Here is a 17,355-nt window from a genome sequence, read left to right as displayed (position 1 = left end):
ACAACAACCCCAAAAGAAGACATTTTTACCATTCATCAAAAGAGTCACAGACAGATTGGGAAACGTGAAAAAACATAACCTCCAGACAATCTACAAACCAACCAAGAAAATCCAGCAAATCCTGTGCTCAGTGAAGGACAGGAGAGACCCTCTCACGGCCGCAAGAGTTTACCGCATGCCATGCAGCTGCGGACAAGTCTACATAGGGACCACCAAACACAGCATCCAAAGATGAATCAAGGAACACGAGAGACACTGCATACTGGGACAGTTAGAAAAATAAGCAATAGCAAAACATATTATAAACTATTCTGGGCATAATATGCTGTTTGAAAACACTAAAATTATGAACTGTGCCAATAACTATTAGGTCAGAATGCACAGGGAAGCCATTGAAATCCTTAAACAGCTGGACAATTTAAACAGGAAAGAAGAAAGGCTTAAACTAAACAGAGTTTGGCTACCAGTTTTGAAAAACACCAAAATCAAGACATAGCAAATGCAAATGAAAACCACCCACGGTCAGAGGGTTTCTCATCATTAATTAAATAGACATCCTGAGGCCTTGCCATTCAACAACAGAACAATACACAGATTAACATGCAAATCACCTCTTCTCAACCCACAATATATATACCCCACTCTCTTCCATGCCAGCATTCTCTGAAGACACCAGCCACACCTGCTGGTGAAATGTCAGAATGAAGAGGAATAAACTCTTCAAGAACATGGCCTCTTAGCCTGAAAAACCCACAAAAAAACATAGTCTTGATGGTCACCCTGTGGAGAACCCTTTATGGAGAGAGCTGGAATGAAACAAACTTTAGGGGTTGGCCAAAAACATGTACTCCAAAAAAGAAAAGAAAAGAAAACACCATGTCCTTCTCTTGTTCTTTACAGTTCTAGGGAAAAAGTCGGGAACACATCTCAGGCAAATTCCACACGAAGACAGAAGCCTGCTACAGATTCCTGTTCTAAATAATTTAATAATGTGTGCCTTTAAATTACCCTCATTTATGTTCTTAAAATGGATGTCAAGAAATCAGAATAAGATTAAGACTTAGAAGGACAGCCATGAATGAACAAGGCAAGATCCTCAAGTGTAAAGATATATCTTTGAATCTCAAAGTCACTATCATCTGTGCCATTACACTTGTAATTTCTGTGTTAAAGCTGGACAGTGAAGAAAGCTGATAAAAAGAGATTCAACTCATTTGAAATGTGATGCTAAAGGAGAGCTTTGCAGACACTGTTGATTTCCAAAAGGATAAATAAAATCATATGGGAAGGGTTCCCATAGACCATCAATTCCAACCTTCCTCTCAGTGCAATAACTCTGGCTAGAGCATCCCCATCAGGAAGCTGTCCAGTCTTTTTTAAAAGATGTCCAGAAAAAGAGAAACCCACCACCTCTCTAGGTAATTGGTTCCATTGCCAACGTACTCTTACTGTCAAGATGTTCCTTCTAATGTCCAATCGAAGTTTACCCTCTTGTGGCTTAAAATCATTAGATATGATCCTACCCTCTGGGGCAGCAGAGAACAAATCTGCACCCTCCTCTCTATGGCAGCCCTTTCCATCTTTAAGGAATTCAATCATGTCTTTTCTCCACTGGGCTGAACATGCCCAACATCCTCAACCTTTCCTCATAGGTTTTGTTCTCCATACCTCATATCATCTTTCTTGACCTTCTCTGAACCCACTCCAATTTGTTACATCCTTCTTAAAATGAGACACCTAGAACTGAATGCATGAATGCATTTAAGAACAAATCAAGCCTAAACTCTACCTATAAGCCAGTCACTAAACTGAGGCTGCCCTATTGAGACATATAACAGGAGGATCTTTCTTGTTTTCTGCTGCTCCAGAGAATAGGACCCAGAGCAATGGAATCAAAATACATGAAAAGAGATTGCACCTCAACCTTAGGAAGAAACTCCTGACAGTAAGTGCTGTTTGACAGTGGAAAACACTCCCTTGGAGTGTGGTGGAATCTCCTTCTTTGGAAGTTTTTAAACAGAAGCTGGATGGCCTTCTGTCAGGGGTGCTTTGATTGTGTTCCTGCATGGCAAAATAGGGTTGGACTGGATGGCCCTTGGGGTCTCTTCCAACTCTCTGATTCTATGACATGGCTCTTTGGAAAAGACTATAGTGCTAGTTAAAGTAGAAGGCAGTAGGAAAAGAGGAAAACCACATCCCAGGCAGATTGATTCAATTAAGGAAGTCACAGTCCTGAATTTGCAAGACTTTAGCAGAACTGTTATTAACAGTGTTTATTGGAAGTCTCTCATTCATGGGATTCATGCTGGAAAAATCCTTTTGATAAAAGACACACTTTTACAACTGTCTCCCAGGGAAAGAGAACTGAAGCACTACTAACTTCACATGGTAAGGCATAGGGAAAACTGCTACTCTCCAACTCCATTTCCACTTTGTTTTTTCATGCAATAAGGCTGTTGATGTCAATTAATAGTAACAATAACTAGTTTACCTCATCACCTGTATCTCTTTTCATTATTCCTTACCAAGAATGCAATCTATTGTACTTAGAAATTTTCAGGTTCACCTACATTTCATTTCTGACACTTCTGAAGAGCTGTTCATCTTATGTGTTACAAGATATACTTTTAATTCTTTTAAATCATTACCATATCCATAATATTTTTAAAAGAAATATTATTATTTTCAAAATATTAATAAGACATACCTACTGGCTAAATAAGTAAGAGAACGAAAGACTTTGAAAGCTCTCTTATCAGTCCATGTACAAACAAAGGTAATGGCACTTCCAAGGACCAAAGATTAGATGTGATTAAGTGTTTCTGGTTTAAGGAAGGAAAGAAAAGGAAGGGAACCACCAAATACCCAAAGAAAGGAGTTGAAAAGTGTTGCAAGTTCTTAGTCATACTTCTTAAAATAACCGCCATTGTGAAAAGCTTAAGAAGGCATTGGAGAAAGATTTTGTGGTGAATTAAGCTTATTTGTTATTCTTTTCACAGAGGAACAAGAGCAAAGGAAAAGCTGCTAGTCAACATTGTTTTAAAAGATAATGGCTTGAAGATAAGAGCATATATGGGTCAATGGGAAGCGTTGGTAAATATCTCAGTTGAGTGGCATTCTCTTGAGCCTTTTTTTTTTTAAGAACAAGGCTGGTTAAAGTCACCTTCTTTGTCCGTACCCCAACATCTAGGAACTGACAGGAAAGGAATGAGGCAGTGGGGATAGCCCATCCTTGCCTATAGTAACTATGAATAGCAATGGAGCAGCCAGTCAGCATGCAAGCACTTGGTTGCTATTTGCTAACTAGCTAGACTTTCCTTCTGACATCTGCAGCCTGCAGGCAGACCAGAGGCTTCTATCCAGACAGCAACTACAAATTTACTTTGGTCCTCATGTGCAAGTACATTTTTGGTACTCTGTGTTTGTGGTGTTCTTAGCCAAGGATTTGTTCAACTATTTAAAAATAAATCCTCTCTCTCTCTCTCTCTCTCTCTCTCTCTCTCTCATCTATCTAAACCTGTCTTTCCAAAAATTCTATACCCGACATGATGCTGCTTGGATTGTATAAATCCACAGTTATGTAGTTACACAGTGGTTGAACTCCATTCTTCTGTTGAATACTGACCATATGCAACAATTAAGCATTTTACAGTGTGCTTGCTTATTGTTCCATAGTGCAATGGGTAATGTAGTATTAAAACAAGTGGTACATTAAAGGCTTGGTGAATAGTTATGTACCATCATCAATGAGCCACTGCTTGAATGAAGTCCTGTTGTTTACTCCCAACTAGAGTAGATCAATTCAGTGAATTGTTGAATGATGTCAATAGGTTATTGTGTGCCTTCAAATAATTTCTATCCTATGGCATCACTAATGCAAATCTATGATGGGTTCTTGGTAGAATTTGTTCAGAACCAGTTAGCCCTTGTCTTCCCCTGAGGCTAAGAGAGTATGATGTGCCCAAGGTCACCCAATAGGTTTCTGTGGCTGATCTGGAATTCAAACCATGGTCTCGCAATGTTCTAGTCCAACACTCAAAACACTACACCACACTGGCTCCTACGTCAATATGTACATGAACCCAACTGATTCAATGACTTTACTGTAACAACTAGCAGGATGTATGTCTATATACTGTAACATGTTTACATTTGTGAAGCCATCACAAGTTCACATGATGACAACACAAGAAGGAGCCCTCTCAGTGGCTGCTCCCACCCTTTGGAAATACCCCCCACAAGTGGTTAGGCTGGCCCCCTCTATGCTCTCCTTGCATTGGTAGGCAAAAACTTTTCTCTTCAAGCAGGCTTTTAATATATAACTGCACCCCAGGAGGCTTTCAATGATTTTTTTTTAAAAAAAAACTTGTTATATTAATGTGGTGTTTTTAATTTTAAAACTGTACTTTTTTTTAATCTCTTTTGTGAGCCGACTTGGGTCCAGTTTAGGAGAAAGGTAGCATATGAACAAATCAAGGTGGCATATAAATAAAATTTGAATAAATAAACAAACAAACTATGCTGGATCTATTTGAGGTGACAAGATTAGTCTTTAGCCTAAATCCTATTGCAAAGGGATGTTGTAGCACCTTTGAGACTAAGGCGTGGGACAGATGGTCCCAAAGCACTGTGCCACTGCCAATTCTAGGGTTAGGGACTGCGCACCAACCTCATGGTCGCTAACCCTAGCATGGCATGGTGGTGGACTAATAGCAGCATCCCGTGTACACAGGTGCTGCCATCTGGATGTAACCAATGTGCCACATATACACATAGCTGCATGTCACTTATGTGACGAGTGTGCCATTGGTACACTCGTGACATCTGCCCGGCAGCTCAAAAAGAACCCAGTTTTTCTGGGTTCTTTTTACTCCAGAGGGACACCGCATGGTCTGGCGGCTGCAGTGTCCTTCTGGAGGGAAATAGGCCACCGGCAGGCTGCCCTTTTGGGGCAGTCTGTCCTTAGATGCATGGAAATAGATCTAGTCTATGAAAGCTTATGGTACCATTTCTTTTATCCTCAAAGGGAGGACCTTTGAGACTAACTGAAAGAGAGAAGTTGGCAGCATGAGTTTTCATAGACTTGAGCCTACTAGGAAGAGAGAAGTTGGTAGCATGAGCTTTTGTAGACTTCAGTCTACCAGGAAGAGAGAAGTTGGTAGCATGAGCTTTTGTAGATTTGTGTCTACTGGGAAGTATACTCAAGTCTGTGAAAGCTCATGCTACCAACTTATCTCTTTCAGCTAGTCTGAAAGGTACTACAAGATCCCTTTTCATACTGATTATCTAGACTAACATGGCTATGTTTCTGAATTCTACCTAAATCCTATTGTTAATTCTGATTGGAATAAAACTCTGGTCTCCAGAGTTGTAGTTCAATGCTCAAAACACTATGCCATGCTGGTTCCTTCACAAACATCTAGAGAATGCACCCCCTTGAATACTGCCAGGCTTCTCATTATGGCTTTAATCCAGGAGGAAGGCTGTCATGAGTTATTCTTGTGACCAGGTCATTGGATACACCAGTGCATATAAGAAGGGCACCTCAGGATCTGTTTGTTTTTCCCCTCAGTTTTTATCACAGCAAAGGATGACAGGGAAGGCGTGCATTGTCAACAAATGTGATGAGCAGAGGTCAGCTCAGTGTCACAGAGAGAAAGAGAAAGAGAAAGAGAAAGAGAAAGAGAAAGAAAGAAAGAAAGAAAGGGCACATCCATGGGCTGAGACACAGGTACTCATTCTAAAACAAAGCAAAATAAATCCCTACCTTTAGCACTCCCCAAATATGATGCCACTGAAGTACTGGAAATGAATGGGGATTTATTATAACTGCACATGCAAAGCTCGAGGTAAAGGAGCCCTTTGGTTCCTCTGTGAGGCAGGGTTGTCAAGAGCCAAACATTATATCCTTGAGGTGGAAAATATGAGTCTGGCAGGGGACAGGAGAGAGGGGAGGCATCGGAGAAGAGGGAAGAGGCTGCTAAGCTAAGGTAGGATGAGGTGATGATAGCATAATTTCCTAAACCGGTTGCTAATTAACCACAAAATCTGACTCTGTAGTGATAGTTAATTCTGTCAACTGGATGCAGCAGAGGAATTTCTCTATAGCTGGGGATCAACCCCAATGAGCAGAGCAATTTGTAAGCATGGTGCCAAACAAGAAAAAATTAACTTATATTCACGCCGTTTTAAGTAGACTTTACCTCCTCGCCAGCAAGTTGGATGCCCTATATTTTTGTGCCAGTCAGAAGCAGAAGTTGACAAATTTGTTGGTTTTCATTTTCCCTAGATTTTGTTTTTAATCCCCAGCCCTTAAATTTGTTTCCTCACTAGCTTTGAGGATTTTGTTGCTTTTGTTATTCTCAGCAGAATTTGTTCAGGGGGCTTGCCATTGCCATCCTCTGAGGCTAAGACAGTGTGACTTGCCCAAGGTTACCCAGTGAGTTTACATGGCCTTGCCAGAATTCAAACCCTGGTCTCCGGAGTCATAGTCCAGTGCTCAGACCACTACACCACGCTGGCTGTCATTCATTGCGTCAACATAAATCAAAGCTGAATTTGTTTGCGAATAACAGCAAAAAACAAAAAGATGACTTTTCTGCATAGACAGTATAGAAACTATACGGCTCTTCTAATATAGTACTTATTGCATGTCTTCAAGCCATTTCTGACTTGTAGCAATCCAAAGCTGAAACTATCACAGAGTGTTCTCATCAAGAATTGTTCAGAGGGGATTGCCATTTCCTTTTTCTGAGGCCAAGAGTGTGTGACCTGCCATGGCTGGATGAAGAGTCAAACTGCTGGTCTCCCAGAGTCCTAGTGCAACACTCAGACCATGGCAATATGCTGGCTCTCCATCCAAATGTTACCAAATTGCATCTCCCAGCATTGCTTGCCATCTAGGGTTAATGGGAGTTGTAGTCCAGCAACATCTGCAGCGATGCACAGTTCCCATCCCTAGAATTCCATCAGTGTGAATCTGGAGCAGAATTTCCACTGAAAGAAAGGTTCTTTTAAAGACGGCCAATTTTTTCCATCACGCAGGACAGGCAAACAGCTGGATTGTCTAAACAAATATTCAGCCTAGCCAGGAATAGGGGAAAATACTGGGCTATAAAAAGCAGTACAGTACAGTATTTTATTGCCATTATTTGGGGTTTTAAACGGACAGCGTTGCTCTCACAAAAGGCAAATACGAAGTGTCCATCCAGAGGGTAATAGTCATGCCAGGAGAGTTAAAGTCTTTGAACTGTGTCTAAGTAGCAGCTCTGTTTACTCTGAGGAAGGAAGCTGTCAGCCTCATTGTTTGTTCAGAGTGAATCAACGACAATGGGCCCGCTGGCTCTTGGGCTGCTAAAACAGTGGCACATCAAGAAAAGGAAACACAACGTTTATCACGGGATTAGCCAGGAGGCCTCTGGGGTGGTTCTTGTTTGCTGTGAAACCTGAGTCAAAAAGGTTCCCTTGCTTGTCCTCTGGAAGGTTTTCTGCAATGGAGGAAAGAGTTCGCACAAAGTACAGGTTGCATCTCCCTTAAATGGAATTCTGAAATCCAAAGTATTCCAAAATCCCAAATTGTCCACATGGTGGCTCAGATAGGGACACCTTTGCTTTCTGATGGTTCAGTGTACACAGACTTTGTTTCATGCACAGAATTATTTTAAAATATTGTTTATAAGGTTACATTCAGGCTATGTGTATAAGGTGTCTATGAAGCATATGTGAATTTCATGTTTGGACTTGAGTTCCATCTCCAAGATATGGACATGCAAATCTTCAAAAATCTTCAAAAATCCAAAATCCAAAACACTACTGGTCCCAAGCATTTTGGACAAGGGAGACTCAACTTTTGTGTGTATGTGTTTGTGTGAACTTAAATTGTGTTTGTATTTGCAATATTCAGTTATAGTTGGCATCACAGCAAGATGTGCACACACCTGCTCTTCTTGGGATTGGATTTCTCTTTATTAGAAGACCAGACGTCCACCTTTTCCAGACCACATCCTATATTTCAACCTTCTGTACAGGAGGACTTTCAGAATAGCCTCCATTTTGAGCATGGCTGTGAAGCATGATTTTACGTTTTCAGCTTTTATTTTGTAATTTCCCACACTTCTCTTGAATGTCCTACATTTCGTGGTGCCTTGTTCTCCTTTGCAGTTATGACAGCTGGTCTCCCTGTAAGTGGTTCCTGTGTCAGTAGCCAGTGATCTGGCTTTAAAATTTTTGTCAATTTCCATACAATTTCAAAAAAGGTATGTGTGTTTATGTGTGTGTTGAATGACAAGTTGTGAGTAACTGCTTAGGCTTTAATGGGTAATGCTTAATAACATCACCAGGGGCTGTCCTTAATAGGATTGTGAGTACAGAATCATCAAGAGGCCCTAAGATTTTGGGGTCAAAACCTCAGATGCCACTAAGGATTATGCATTATGTACCAACCACAGTCACTCACAGCTTCGCATGCAAAAATGAGGGGAACATATTTTCCTCTTTGGAAAAGAAAGCAGACCTCTCAGCTAAATGGGCTGTCTTCGGAACAAGGCAAAATATGGTGATTTTTCTTTCCCACCTAGTTTGGGACATGGGACAAATGACATTTGATCTAGTTTACTTGCTTCTAGACAAAACGTGGATGCAGAGTAGAACAGAGGGTGAGTCCTGGCAGCACAATGACTGGAAGGCAAGGAGGAAGCTGATTAAATAGACAGACCCACCAGATTGTCTTTGCAAGTCGCAGCAACAAATCAATTGAGCAGGGGATTGGACTCAATAATCCATAAGGCCCCTCTCAACTCGATGATTCTATGATTCTAATTAAGCCTTGCAAATTGTGACAAGCGGCTCCTCACCTAGCTGAATTGGAGATTTGCACACAGCTTTTTCCTGTAGCCTGGAGCCAAGACCATCAAAACTTTGGTCTCTCACAAATATCCTAAAGTTACCCTGGAAGCTAACCAGGGTCAGCCCTGGTTGGTGCTTGGGTGGGAGTCTGCCAATGAATAGCAAGTGCTGTAGGCTATACTGTACGTCAGTGGAAGGAGTTGACTGAAACCACCTCTGAGGATTCCTTGCCTAACCAAACCCCATGTAATTCATGGGGTTGCCATAAGTCGACAGGCAACTTGAAGGGACATATGCACACACTCTGTCTCACCTAGCAATGACCTATGAAAACTGGAGACTCAAGTCAGGCTCTGAGATCTGGCAATGCTAATCTCTAGGTGTCAGATTCTGACTTGAAAACCTCAGGGCATAGGATGGATCCTGAACTGGCAGCCCTAAATGGTGGTAAACAGAGGCCATAAATAATGAGCCCTCTGTCTGCATTACAGTAGCAAAGGGAGGTATTCAATAACTCCAGCCAGGTCAGCTTAATGGAATTAACCCTCCAGCAGAGTCCATCAGGGAGGCTGGCTCGTCCCTCACGTTGCATGCAGCTGCAGAAGGAACTTCCTCCCTGCGCTTGGCTAACGCCCAGGAATTTTGATGTTTAGAAAGTCCTTTTCCCGTCCCTATAAACAATCCCAGCACAATGGACTGAGCCTTGGCACCAGCCATAGGTTCATTTCAACACTGGTCAAGAATCCTCACAATTAGCAATTTTTAATTAACTACCATCATACAAAGGCAGGAAATGTTGGACTTTCCCTTCATTCTCTGGCAGGGAAAAAACAGGTCTGCCTTTAGGTTTATGACAAAGCAGAAGGCCTTCCACCTTTTCCTCCAAAAGACTGCCTGTCTCTTCTGCAAGAGAAAAGTGAGACAGGTCTAAAGATGCTGAAAAGAGAGTCTTTCATTAACTGAAAAGCCCAATGTGTTTCAACCTCTGTGGTTGTTCATCTTGCCTGCTTCAATGACCTGCTTCAATGCTGCTTCAGTGACATCACACATTTCACTGGGACACTTGTGGCTGGACAATATCAGAGTGTGGTCAAGATAGCAAAAGCTATTAATGAGGGAAAGCACACAAGCTAGGAGAAGCTGCTGCAATTTGCTTTTGCCTGAACCTACTGGGAAGGGCATGTTTCTGCCCCCTCCTTTCCTTCCACTGAGTTAACTGAGTGCAAACTCCTTTTACGCTTTTGAACCCAGGTCTAATATGCACTGCAGAAATAATGCAGTTTGACACTGCTTAAACTGCCATGGCTCAACTGTCATCGTCTCACTGGTAAGGTGCCACATCCAGTCTCAGGCAACATTTCAAAAATTGATTTTTACCTATTGAGTCTTTTCAAATTATTATTCAGGAGTTATAGTCAAAGTGCTAAATCACTTGACAATATTACACTAGTTAAACATTAAGGCTGCACCTGCACTGCAGAAATACTGCAGTGTGACACCACTTTCCCTTTCTAATCCCCAACTTTCAGCTGTAGCCATCCCAGGGAGACCAGATGCCCCAAATGCAAAACATGACATTCAAGGAAAATGTAACTATAAACTAAAAACACCCATATAAATATAAATTCATGCTTCTTAGTCCTGCTCAAAATGGAAGACATTTTGGAATTTCTCCTGGACAGAAGGTTGAAATGTAGGATATGTCCAGGAAAGTGAGGACCTCTGGTCACCCTGAGCCATCCCTTCCCAACACAGCTTTTGCCTCACCATTGGAAAGTGGAGGAACACCTGCAAACAATATTTTCTTTTCCTCTCCCATTTTCTTTCAGGAAAGCATGTAAAAAGGGGAGGCCAGTTTTTCACAGCACTACAAGCTGAATGCAGCTTCCACATACAAAGCACACAGTGTGGAAGAACTGGACTTGGACTGTGCATTTGTCAATTTACTGTCATTTCATACACATACACACACAACACACATCTTCCACAAAAGAGTACCTTTCTACTTGGGGCTAAATGCACCACATTGTGGTTGGTTGGTTGGTGTCCAGCAACATTATTTTATCCTTATCACAGGTGACCATTTAACCTCACACAGGTAAGCTGGAATTGTCTAACAGTTCAGGTGCCCCCCAAAATGAAAGAAACCCTTTCAGTAAGGCTTAGGATTCCTTGACTTCAATTTTCTACCATAAAATAGGCTAAGTGGCACAATAAGTGTAAAATAATGACCCAGCAGGACATGTCTGAATTGGGATTTCAACCTTTATTGTTTACTGGCAGCTTCCAATATGGCTCAGGTGTTTTTGTATTTTTGTATGGAGCTGGGGAGTGTAGTATTATTATTTTTTTCTAAACACTCAGATAAAGAAAGGTCAATGTGAGCTGTAGCTACAAAACTGTTTTCATTTGCTGTGGTATCAGTGGGTTATTGCCAGAAAATCTGTAGTGAGCAGACTTAAATGAGCACTCAGAAAAGTTACTTTTTGAACTAGACTTCTACAGCATGGATTCTGGGAAATATAGTTCAGAAAAGTAGCATTGTCGGACTTTAGCCCAAACAGAAAAGATGTCATCACAGAATAGCTCACACATGAATACAAGGTTCCCAGTACAGTGGGCCCTCCATATTCCCTGGGGTTAGGCTGGGTTTAAAAAGAACATCGCTTTAGAAATCTCCTCCATTGCAACTCTAGATTCCACATCCACCAGACACTGACCATAGAATCATGCTGGAGGACCTACAAATGCCTAAAGAAGTGTTTACTCTAGGAACCTCTAGGTCTTCCAGCATCACTCTATGGTCAACATCTGGCAGAGTTGTGCTGGAGGACCTAGAGATTCCTTGAAATAACATATTAATCAAAAATCTGTGACTAATTAAATCTGCAAAACTCAAAGCCACAAATGAAGGTTGACTGTGTTTTGAAAGTTCTTTTATTGCACAAAGCAACTTTTGTTCAATGAAAACATTTCTTTTATAATATTCTTTAGAAACTGACAACAATTAAGACTTAAAACATGAACAGGTTTTGTTTCCTAATTTCTATGCAATTCTGGGATTTCACTTTAAGAAGCAACATTTAGACTATTCAGTCCAAGCATCCTAGCACCTTCCCAAACTCCAAATCCCTAAAATGTTATAGGATGAAACCACGATAAAGTGGAATGAAAAGGCTATATCTGTGTAGTGTGAATAGGTCTCTGGTCTTAGAGCATCACACTAAGGTCCAAAACACACTGCAGAAATAATCCAGTTTGAGACCAATTTAACTGCCCAGGGTCAGTACTAGGGAATCCTGGCACCAGAGCTCTCTGACAGAGAAAGCTAAATGTCTCACAAAACTACAGTTCCCAAGAATCCCTAGCTTTGAGCCAGGGCAATTAAAGCAGTCTCAAACTGGATTATTTCTGTAGTGTGTTTTGGACCTAAATCTCAGGATCTGGACTAGATTTCTCAGATCTTAAAGGCTTGATCCAGAATCTCTGAAGCTTGCCCCTCTAGTCCTCAAGGGAAGGACTATATGTTTTTAATTGTATAATTCTTTTAAATTGTGAGCCACTTTGTTTCTCATTTCTGGGGGGGAAAGTGGCAAATAAAGGAAGGAATCTCAGTATGAATCCATCGTCTTGAAAATTATCTATTTGAAACTTCAGTTCCCAGAATGCCAGACCAAGGGCCATGCTGACTAAGGTTTCTGGGAGTTGAAGTTGAAAATATCAGGAGGACCAAAGGTGCAAACCAAGGACAGTGGCAATTAATACCTCCCATGTCAGTGGGGTGATGAATCTGCTACGAGTTTTAGGCTAACTTTTAAAGCACTGTCCAATGTTCTGAACCTATTTGGGGACCTTTAAAGTTCAAACTAAAACCTTGATCAGATTCAGTGCCCCACTTACATGGACACCCCAAGCTACCCCCAATGGGAGAAACTTCTAAGTAAGTTTGCACAGCATTGCACTGTGAGTCATCTCCAAGTCTTTTGCAAAATGAATGTTGCATTTGCATGCTCAGTAACATTATTGTGCGATTCAGAAGCAATAATTGAACAGCTGGATTTAAGGTCAACGTGTGCAAAGATGGTTTGCTCATCCATAGCTATCACATAACTTTTCACCTAAGTATGTAAAGGAATCTTGTAGCACCTTTGAGACTAACTGTGCTGCAAGATCCCTTTGCATACTGATATTCCAGCGTTTGACATAAGAACACTCTGCATTTATGGCAGAAGCAACAGATCAACCAGAAATTCTTTGGTTCACAGCTCAGTCCCTTAACCATTAGTTTTCACATTGCTCTTATCCTAGCAGGCAGATCCATCAGTATACTGGTCATAGGGCAGACAAGGAGTTGCTGCTGGCAAAGACATGCTTACGTTTTCTCAATACCAATGGAAAGGAGGGGGGAGAAATAAGTAATAGGTCTGGTTCTGCTGAAATGATTTCTTGTGATGAGATACGGAAAAGCAGCTTGGGCGAGTAATCCCAGCAGGTTTTAGAAAAATCAGATGTGCTTCACTCTGTACTACCTTGGCAACTACAAGCAGAGAAGAGACTTTTGGAGTATTGAGAAAGAGGCATTTTGAAGATGGACAAGTCAGAGAGGCTGAGCGGCTTAAGGAAAGATGCACCTGGATTTTGCATTCATCTGAATCTAAAACCTCCTCCTTATTCTTCCATCTTTCCTATCTTGCTTCCGGGATTCGCATTTTGCACTCTATCACTCGACTGCTTGAGCAGCCTGTTAAGCTCCTAGGATTTTATACTTGAACTTTAATTCAAGGGACTCCTCCCCTCTACCTCCAGCTTTCTTTTATATGCAGTTGCTACTTTTGGTAAGTCTCTGGCACAGAAAGGGGCTGTCTGTGGTGACCCAGACCAGGATCTATTTTTGAGTAAATCAGAGGACTGCTAAGAATTCCTACATTTTGTAGGTAGAGATGTAAGTCATGCTTTGTTGGGAACAGTGCTCCAGCAGGCCAGCCTGCCTGAGTTTGGGCAGAGGCTGGCAATTGTATCTATGGCAGTAACTAACTACTATGTAAAGTTGAAACTGTAACTGTAATTGATTACTTTGTAAAAATAACTTGAAGCTTCCTATGGAACAGCATTCCACAAGCTAGGCTCCATTCAGACTGCATAAATATACTGCTATGTTCCACTTTAATTGCCATGGCAATGTCATATAGATTCCTGGGATATGCAGTTTGGTGAGGCATGAGAATTTTCTGACTGAGAATTCTCTAAATTGCCAGTCCTGAGACTCCATGTTGCCATAGCAGTTAACTCAAAATGTAGCACTATAATTGTGTGTTGAGGATGGCCCCACTGGTGTTCTCCAGACATTTTGGAATTCAGCTCATGACAACCTCAGTCAATATGACTAATGACCAGGTATCATGATAGTTGTAATCCAAAACAACTGGAAAACTCTAGATTGGGGAAGATGTCATAGGGCAACAGGGGTTGCCATATAAATGGGTTAGATAGGTCAACATCCCTCACTAGAAAGAACAGATTGACTACACCGCCCATTTGTCCTCTAAAAATATCTCCAAGTTAGAAACAAATGTGGTGCCCTGGTTCCTTTCATTACTCTTCTCAGAGGAAGTGCTTGATTTTCTGCATATCTTAGATCCAGCATTTCAAGTTTTGCAGTAACAGTCAGTACTTTACAGTTATCTGCCATATATCAGTATTTCTTTGGCAGCTGACCTGTAGCAGCAGTCAGTATCTCATGGTTTATGACACTCAGCAATTTCACATGATATCTGACAGCTGATATGTAGCTGACAATATTTCACACTACTTGAAATGTACTAGACAGTATCTGGCAACTGACATGCAGTAGCACTCAGTATTTGATGATATCTAACCTGTAGGTGTCAATAATAGGTTTGACAGTATCTGACATCTGACATACATTAGACGTCAATACGGATCGGATAGGAGACTCCCAATGGACTCCCAAAGTTATAGCCTTTTTCAACACCAGAGCAGTCAAAACATTCTGCTTTCCAACATTGAAGTCCAAGGTTGACATAAAAATAAAAAATGCAACGTATTTATTTTCAGCTTAATGAGCAAGATGTTTGCCCAAATCACAGATGAAAGCTGACAAAAGCCAATCTAAAAAGACCCTGGATAAAGATTTAGGACCTTTTCACATTACATAATTATAGTGCTTTAAATGCCACAGTTTTGTCCTATGGAATCCTGGGACTGGCAGTTGAAGACTTTATCACCCCATGAACATAAGGCACCACTATTGCGTTAGTCTAAGAAATGGAAACATACCATGTTGGGAACAGTCATTATTGCACAGCTCTTCCAAAGTACCACAGTGCTGCTTCTGTTCCAGCCTTTGTCTTTCACACGCCTGCCTTCATAGGTCTACCTCCCTTTCCTATGCCCTTCCTAGCATACCTTTCACTCTGTTTTTTTTTTAACACAATTGCATGATCATGGCAAACCATTATGTAAAGAAAAAGAAATCAAAGAAATTGGAAAAAGAAAAGAAAAACAGCCTTCTTGGCAAGTCTGATTGGGAGGCATTGATGGATTTTACCTGTCAATGAGAAGGAGCGCTCCAGCAATGGATGGACTTTACTGGGCAGACACAGTGTTGTTTGAGAAGATAAGGCCATAGACATCACTTTGCTGTTGTTGTGTGCCTTCAAGTCATTTCTGACTTATGGTGACCCTATCATGTGATTTTCTTGGCATGTTTCTTCAGAGGGGGTTTGCCACTGCCATCCTCTGGAGCTGAGAGAGGGTGGCTTGCCCAAGGTCACCCAGGGGGTTTCCATGGCTGAGCAGGGATTCCAACTCTGTTACTATCCTGCTCTAATTCCACTTTTCAAGCCTTGTGTGATAAAGTCCTCAGTGAGGAATATGTAGAATTCTCAAGCACAGAGCTCTAGTGCCTCCCCAAATCACATTTAAAAGGATGCATTCCATGATCACATGAGGAGTCAGTGCAAGTCTCTGCCACCCAGCCCCAGGTAATGGCTTTTTTTTAAGAGCTTTTCAGTCTGAGCGTAATGTAAAGACCAAAAAAAAAAAAATCCCAAAGAAGAGCAGGGAGCTGGAATTTGTTCATCAAGGTGGTACAAGAGTTGCAGTCATGTTTGCTATGTGGAGATCTAAATTTGCATAGACGCATATAAATTCAGCCTGGACGTGTTCTGCAAATCTGTACCCTCTTTTGTCATCATGTTTGGTTATGCATTTTCTCTTTCCCAGTGGTGCCTAAATGTCTCCTTGGATATTTATCCACTTATGTCAGTGAGTACATCTGAATGCAAGGAAGACCCTATTTGGGCATATTTAAAAGCCATTCTGTCTACTGATTTTAAAGGGGGAGAGGCATACCAAATGTACATGGGACAACAAAGAGATGCAAGTCCTAGATTTAAGATTGAAACCAGAAGGATAAATCATATCATTAACATCTAGATTGTGCTCCTTAAGCCATCTGACATGGAGAACTGGCAGGCTTTTTCCCCAGTGTGAATGTATTTGTGGTCTTTGGCTACAGTTGTTTCTGTTTTGCCTGGAAACTTGCTCTGGACTGGCTTGTGGACCAACACTCATCCACAGACAATCCCTTCAAGTAGCACCAATCGTACAGTCCAATCTGCATCACTGTTAAGGCTGTGGAAACATTTTAAGATACACAAATCCTGTTTACAATGCTGCATAGCAGGACTGAGAACTATGTGACCCTCCAGATACTATTAGGACTTTATCACAGGGAGGAAGGGGGTAGCAGGTGATACATAGCCAAAGGAGTGCCTTTGCTCTATTGCAGAGAAGTGTGATCATGAATGTTCCCAAACCACTATGTTTCCATTTTCTTAAATTAACACAATTGCAGTGAGACAACAGGCTGGAACAATAGTCCTAAGACTGCAACCACTGCCATACCTAGTATATTTGATACCCAGAATGGATAATTTTTTAACACCCTCCTTTCTGACATACAACATAATTATTTTCATAAACATGAAATCATTATTAAACATTTATTGAAAAGTGCAGCTCAACCACTTCTGGAGGGCTGCATGATTCCTAGCAATAATAAATGTGTGGCTTTCAGTAAACATCTGGCTGACAGACCCAGCTGAGAACTGCAGAGTTGGTACCATTCACAGCAGCTGACAAATACCAGGTGTGAACTTGGCAGGCAGACAGGGTGGCTATGAGGAAACTACCTTTTTTGATGGGGTGGCCAGCTGAGTGGGCAGGCAAGCAGAAAATGGTTGAAGGATGCTGACCTTCCTGCCACACTCTTACCTTGCACCAGCAACAATTCTCAGAAAATTGTTGCCACAGCATGAAGCTACATCTTTTTGGAATGGGTGGCAGCCAGGCACTGGTTGCGGAGGGAGTACAGCAGGTCTCAGAAACAATAAGAGCTGGGCAATGCCAATTCTGGAAGAGTTGTGCACGCTCCTACCACCCTGACCTTGGTACACCACTGAATGCTACACCATTTAATCCTGCTCC

Source organism: Sceloporus undulatus, chromosome 5 (genome assembly GCF_019175285.1).
Source record: "Sceloporus undulatus isolate JIND9_A2432 ecotype Alabama chromosome 5, SceUnd_v1.1, whole genome shotgun sequence".
Classification (NCBI taxonomy): Eukaryota; Metazoa; Chordata; class Lepidosauria; order Squamata; family Phrynosomatidae; genus Sceloporus; species Sceloporus undulatus.
This window is presented reverse-complemented; position numbering follows the sequence as displayed.